The following is a 7433-nucleotide window of genomic DNA, read 5'->3' as shown; positions in this document are numbered from 1 at the left end:
GTGTCAAAGGGAAGCCCTTATTATCCTACGGAATATGTTACAGATACATGGATGAGCACAAAGAGAAATACATCAAAGGTGTGGGTAACAATAAAACTTAGCATACATCCAATGATTACAGATATTGAAGTGCTTTCCCGCAAATGATTGCATTGAATCTTCACAACCCCAGGGATGGAAGAAAGGCAGATATTTTATTATTATTATTCCTCTGCCCACCTTTCAGCTTTATCATGAGGCTAGAAATGAGATGTTAAATGAAAACCATCTTGCATGTGGCCACTCAGGACATCATGAGACCACCCCGGGGGGGAAGAGGCCTGATCCCTCCACCCTGCACACAGGAGGCAGCCCACGCTCAGATCATTCATGACCCCAGTCCCCTCACAGTGAGCCTGCCCACACATAACTGGGCCAGATCCCACCTCAGACCCTCTGACATCTTTGTCACCAAATGAGTCACTCCATCTTTGGAATATCTGTGGTCAATTAATTCCAGTTAAGGCTTCCATTCCTATAATCCTTACTTGCCAAAATAAAGTCAGGTTATCTCCTCTCTTCTTAACCCCTTAATGCTCTGTACTTCTTTTCTTGGGCTTCTCTCCTCAAACCACTATGCCCTCTGGAATCTTCTTCCTTTGTGTAAAAGAAAAAAAAAAACCTATAAGCACAACATCTCCCAACATTGTGCTTCATATTTCACATGCCATAGAACGAAGGGTCTGGGTGACAATTTATTGGCTCCTTAATGCCACCTTAGAACCAACACACTTTCACCCTGGTACCCATGCCATCTGACTATACCACCGTGTACACTTCTATGTTTCTATCATCTACTGACTCTCCAGTCACATCTTCAAGACATAACACTCCTCTACTCCCCTCAACCCCAACCTCTGTCTTCATTCTAGAAAACTTCAGTGTCTTTGTGGGCAATCCACTCAACACCTTCATACATTCCTTTACCTCAAGTACACAATAACAAATCTCACCTCCACTCAACTTGGACTGCCCCACATCGCCAGGGATATATCTTGAACCTTGTTGTCACCAAGAATGGTTCCACATCCAAAATCTTAATTGCAAATATCCCGTTCTCTAACCCAGCTGCCTTTCCTCCATTGCTCTCAGGACCCTCGCTTGCACACACTTGCTCTTCAAACTCATTGAGTCCTCCAACTCCTGGGTCTTCATTTCCTCGCAATCCATCAGCCTTCCCTTAAACAGACTACAAGTAGTTGGTTGTCTGAACCAGTAACTCTTAAATCCATGCCTGTCTCTCCCTACATTGCATTCATCAGGCAAACTCTCAACACAGGAGCAATGTCATCTTGGTACCTAGAAGGCTGAGCACTCCTAAGTAAAATGTGATAACCATTCAGATTATTGTCATAACAAACATGTGGTCTCTGATCTTAGGACTTCACTACATCTCGTCAATCCTTTCACTTGATCAACTCTCCTTCCTACTTTCATTAGTAATTATTTTAAACCTCTATTGAGGAACCCTACCAAAGCCCACCTTCCTCACTCTAAGTAGACAACATAATCTTTTCCTTCACTGAAAAGAAATTGCATCCAGAGAAGTAAGAGGAAAAGGAGGGAGTGTGGCGTCATAAAAGTGAACTTTTTTTGAAGAATCCTCTATCTTCTCTTTGAGACCGTTAAATAGAACAGTTCTCAGGGCCACCCTAGGCTCTCTTCTCTCCTCATTTTCAGAGGTATACCTCATCTACTCTTATAACTTCAGTTATCTTTCTTTATATAAAGGACTTTGAAATCTCTATTTTCAGTACAGACCACTATCCTATGCATCATTAGAACTTCAACTCAACATTTCCACCTACATGTCTAGAAAGCACCTCAAATCTTCATGTCCAAAATTAATCTCTCTCTGTATCTCTGTCTCTCTTTCTCTCTCTCTCTCTCTCTCTCTCTCTCTCTCATGCACACACACACACACACACACACACACACACACACACCTCTTCTCTCATCTCCTCAGTAAAAGGCATCACCACCCAGTTGTTTGAAATAGAAACCTGGTAGTCATCCTTGCCTCCTCCCTCTGCCTCCTCCCTCTGCCAATTCATCAACAATTTCTACTAATATTATCTCCTTGCCTTCTCTCAAATCCAATCACTTTTCTCTGTTCAAATAATGAACAACAGCCCTGTTCAAATAAGGAAACTAAAGCTGAGAGATGTTAAGACATTGCACAATGTGACACAACTGGCAGAGCCAACTCAGACTCCCATCTGCTTCCAAAGCCTGTGCTTGAAATGAAAGAATATGGCCTCACTTGGAGCTCTCAGAGCCAAAGAAATCTCCAAGAAACACAAATTAGACTATTTCAACTTCAGAATGGCCCAAAACCCAAGGAAAGAAGGCACTGGGGGTGATCAGCCTTCCAGGGAAGCATTTAAAGCCTGAAATAAAATCGAGGATAGTTCAAAGAACGTCTGTGTCCCGGGGTGCTCCTGAAGCAGTTTCTACTGATGCCAAAAATTGGCCTTTATATCCAGAATGAAGAGATAGGGATACAAAGAGATGCTGAATAGAAGGAGAATACATCATGGAACGTGACTGCTGATGGGCATATGTCATGAGTGAGAATAATCCTTTGCTTTTTATGCCACTGAGGTTTTGAGATTGTTTATTACTACAGCATAACCTGGTTTACCCTAACTGATTTCGTTTCTTTTGGTTTTCCTTTAGGCTTCTGTGGTACTCTCACTATCAAATCCAGAAAGAAGCAAAGATTGAAAGGGCTGCAAAGTAGTACCCTTCCCCTGGAAAATTTTTCTAATATTTCCATTTACCCACCCTCTTGTTAGGTTCATGTTTCTTCCTGGCTTCTCTCTTTAACTTTCTGATGTCAGTGAAGGTGTCCATTGGAGGGACTGAGAAGAAGTGAATGTTAGGGGGAAGAATAAATGAATGACAATTTTTCAGCATCCCCCAAAATGAAATTACCTTGAAAGTTACATAAGAATAGACTCGAGGTCTACAGAAAGGTGATGTAGATAGGATCTATTTTTTATACTATTATCATCTTTCTAGAGCTATATCTTTACATCTCCCTGATGTGACCAGCCAAAATATTCTTTGCACTAGAAGCTGCATCTACCTCTATTCAGTGACTCAGAATTTAAAATTATTTTTACTTAAAAGCAAGGGCTTTGGAGTCTGGCAGAAATAGGTTTATGTCCTAGTTCTTTGCCGCTTCCCAGCTGTGTGACCTTGGGTGGGTCTAAAATGAGGAAAATAATGGTATCCATCTCATAGGGTCATTGTGAGGTTTAAATCATCAGTGAATGTACAGTGTTAGTGCAGCTCACGACAGTGCTTAATAGGTGCTAGTTAGTAGTAGTCATAGTAATACTATCATTTTCATGGTTACTGGTATTTTCACTATTAACAGGTATACAGGGACATGTATTTGTGTATCTAATCCGTAGCAGATGGGTCTGAAAGGCAAGAGAATAGAAAGGCTCTATTGGAAGATGGGAGAAATAAATTCCAACATACACGCTAACTGAAGAACACATGGCTCTTCTGAACTCCTTATGAGTTCATGTCTGGAAAGAAATCAAGAGACAATCTCTGTAAAATTAGTCATTTTTAATTTAATCTTTATTTTTTATCAAAGCAGTTCATGTACATTTGGAGGCAAATCTTACCACCAGAAGAATTATAACAAAAAACAACAGTCACTTGTTTCGGGTAGGGTAGAGGTGGACCCAAAATACTTGTTATTATGTAGGAAAGGTGAAAGAAAAGGCTCTATCTAGCATAACTCCTAGTTTGGGGCCTAAGCAACTGGGTGGACAACAGGCTCCTTAACTAAGATGGAGAAGACTAGTGGAAAGACAGATTTTCCAGCAGACGGGGAAGCAAAGAATCAAGAGTTCTGATTTGGACCTAGAAATCTAGACATCAAAAGGGAAGGCACTGAGTAGACAATTTGACAGACAGCCTAGAGGTTAGGGCATGGGTCATGAGGAAAGTTACTGATTTGGAAGTCACTGGCAAGATGTTAAATACTTAATATTTAAATGATAGCAACTTAGGAGAAGAGAGCTGAAATACTGATGCTAAAGCCCTTCCACATGTAGAGCTGAGACTGAGGAAGGGCAATTGGGGAAATGACTGAGCCAAGAAGGTGTCGTGACTCTGGAGTACACAGTGGTTCAAGGAGGAGGGCACGGTCAACTGTGTGCGTGTGGCTCAGTACTCATGATATAAATCCAGCCCTCCTATATTTCCTCGTCTCTTCCCTAAATGGATCACTGTGCTTTTGTTCTTATTACTCGCTTGTGTTGGAGTGTCTCCTCCCCTTCCAAAATCTTATCTATCCACCGTGACCCAGCAAGAATGTCATCACCTTGGTAAGGCATTTCCTGACTCCACTAATAAGATATGCTCTCTTCCTCCGTAATATCCCATAGCCCATTGTATACTATATTTTATTCTGCTTTGTGCTGGAATTATATGTATTCTCTCTTCATCCCTCCTGTATTCCAATTGGACTGTAGTATAGACCCCCAACCCCTCCTAAGGTAGCAGAATGTTTGGCATGCATTAGGTGCTCAGTAAGGACTTTCACTGAGTCAAATCCAAAAATGTAGAACTCTAGCCTGGAAAAGTATCTACAAAGGACAATCTCTTTTATCATTTGAGATTTCTGTTTGCCAGCACGTACACCATCTGCACCCAAGTCCAGGAATTATTTATACATTTTCCTGATCCTTTACAGAAAAATGGCGGGAGTGATCATTCCCAGAAAACAAAGTTTTTTAAAAGTCATCTTTTTTTAAAGACTACGTGACAAAAATAAGCAAACAGGGTAATGTGGGCAAAGCTCCTGTAACATGCCGTGGCTGCATAGCTCCTAAGCTAAGGGCTATTTTAAAGACCATTTAGACTAATCTTTACCCCAGATCTCAGGAATGAAAACAGCAATCTGCAAAAGTCCATGGATGAAACAACCATCTGAAGTTCAGATCCCTGAACTTCACACTAAAAAGCTAAAAAGACTAAACTCATCCAAGCCTTGGGTTGGAAGTCAGGCAGCAGTTCTCCAATGTTCTTGCTTCAAACATCAGCAGGTGCTTGCATTCTCTTACACTGGGAGGAGAAGTGTGGCAGCAAGAAGTCATCTGGAAGGTAGTTCTGGCTAAGAGTCGGAGGAAGAGGAGAGAGAAAAACAGGTTATCAATGGGAAACACAGAGTCAAACTTTATGAACCAAATAGAATTTCTACAGGTCCAATGATCAACAAGAATTATTTGCCAAGCTGCTATGTGCACCATGCTGTGAAAATAACTGGCACTTATTTCCTCTATCCCTGCCTCTGTTTTGCACCATGTTGTATCACAATTGTCTTCCAAAACTGATCACTCTTTCATGGTCAATAGCAATTCAGAACATTAGATCCTCAGATTTTTGCTAAAAGAATTTAGGCCTTTACAGGTGTTTGTAGATAGACAAATAGCCTAGTGACTAAGGAGACACATTCGTTTTAGTTTCATATTCCAGATCTACCGTATATTAACTGTGTGCTCATCTGAGCTGGTTGTTTTGTGTTAAGATTCCTACTTTCTGCACTTTCAGACCCATTCATTCAGAGTTAGGAAATTTTTAGAAAGTGCAAAGGGACAAATGTTACAAATGCCCAACAGTAGACTACATAAGTACAAATAATTAACCCAACATTCCTTTGCCACTAACATATTCTTCCAACACTAAAAAGTCCAGTAACCTCCTTTTCTTAGTGGTGGCGCCAGTTCAACCACACTCTGGAAGGTATTGGTTTCCTTAAGCACAATGTGGAAGCTTCAGCATAAAAGGGCAGCATGAGGAAAAATGACAGTGTGGAGCTTTGTGGTTTCTAGATCTAGTTGCTCATACCAGAACCTGGGAGGGGGAAACCCCCAAAAGATTAGTCACTTCATCTTGCGCTGCAGAACTCAATTCAGGTTAACAAAGTTTTTGCCAACAAAGGAGATGGGAGAATGGCAGTATTCACTTGCTCTGGACTGAATAAACAAATGTGGGATTTGTGGGCTGACTAATGTCCTGGGATAAACCAGGCAGTCAGCCAAATTCTAAGAGTTTGATGAAAAGACAGCAAGCCCCCACTTTTCTTCATGGAAAGTGCTCCGTTGGAGTATTGATGTCCACAAGGGCAGCCTGGGCCTTCAACTTGCCATAAAGATTCACCCGTATTCAGCATCTGTAATTGAAAACCTAGATCAATTAGAAGAAGATCTAGGTTAGATCTTCTAGTGATAGAAGCTGCATTCTATCTTTTTGGGAAGTGTTAAGTATGTCATTCATCTCCTTCTAGAAATGTGTTATCACTGTCCGTTTTAAATACTACATTACTCTGAAAATATATAAGTAGGCTACTAAAATCTGGCTTTGGTTCTATCTTTCCATTCATTCATTCATTCATTCGTTTCCTTCATTGAGTGCCTTCTACATGCTCCAGGCACCATGTAAGGCTCTGTGGATAAGACAGTGACTGAGTCAGGCACAGTCCATGCCCTTGGGAAGCCCCCAGGCCAGCCTTGACAACTTCAAAGGCACTGGAATAGTAATACAATCTTATAATTTTATTTTTGGTTAGAGGAAAATATTAAAATTTGCAATTTTTTCAGTGAGAAAGGCAACAAACCCTCCAATTAAGGTCACAGTATAAGTTTGTAGGGAAGTCAGAAATAAGAATAAGGGGTTTCCTCTTATCTGGCCACCAGGGTCCCCCACCACGCTGTGAGGACCATAGTCATCACTTAACCCCACGCTAAAGTAGATTTTATTACAAACTGCAGCTAGTGAATGTCAAGGACTAAGTGTCACAGGTTCTTAACTAACTCAAGAAAAATTTCCTAGCAGCAACTGATGTAACCTCCTTTAAATCTATAAGCCTGGCTTATCTACCCAGATCAGAAACATATATGGTATACGCAGGCTGAAAACAAAATTCCTGGAATGAGCCAATGTGAATATAATATAAACTAGAGAGAGAAAGTTTACTGCAGTGACTGATATAAAGGGAGTGTTTTATGGGTCTCCAAAAAATCTCCAACCTTCCCTGAAATGTAGGGTCTTCTTAAGTAGTATTTACCTGCACTGGAGCTTTCACAATTCCCATCTGAAGAACTAATCTCCATGACTTATTAACCCTGCAGAGTCCCAGCAGGAGGCTGCCAAGCTGCAAAGTTAGAGAATTAGTTTTGAGAGACATTATGTGTAACTGCCTTTACAAGGAAATTCAGGTAGATTAGCAGAGATTTTAAGCAAGCCCTTTCACAAAAAACTGGCAAGGAATCTGGGGTTTATGAAGTCATCAAATCAATACCAAGTTTAACATATTTAGGTTAGTCTTGTAAACATAACTCTTTAGGAATAAAGGTATTAACAAAATA

At 40.7% G+C, this 7433-nt stretch overlaps 1 long non-coding RNA gene across 1 annotated transcript in view; it reads right to left on the bottom strand.

Moving 5' to 3' along the window:
- Positions 1–3656: 3656 nt before the first annotated feature.
- LOC131420126 (uncharacterized) overlaps positions 3657–7433 on the bottom strand; it is a 31561-nt gene continuing 27784 nt past the window's right edge. The window contains exon 4 of the long non-coding RNA XR_009223469.1: positions 3657–5179. This is a non-coding gene — a long non-coding RNA (uncharacterized LOC131420126). The remainder of the gene's footprint in view (positions 5180–7433) is intronic.

Source organism: Diceros bicornis, chromosome 22, assembly GCF_020826845.1.
Source record: "Diceros bicornis minor isolate mBicDic1 chromosome 22, mDicBic1.mat.cur, whole genome shotgun sequence".
NCBI lineage: Eukaryota > Metazoa > Chordata > Mammalia > Perissodactyla > Rhinocerotidae > Diceros > Diceros bicornis.
This window is presented reverse-complemented; position numbering and strand designations above follow the sequence as displayed.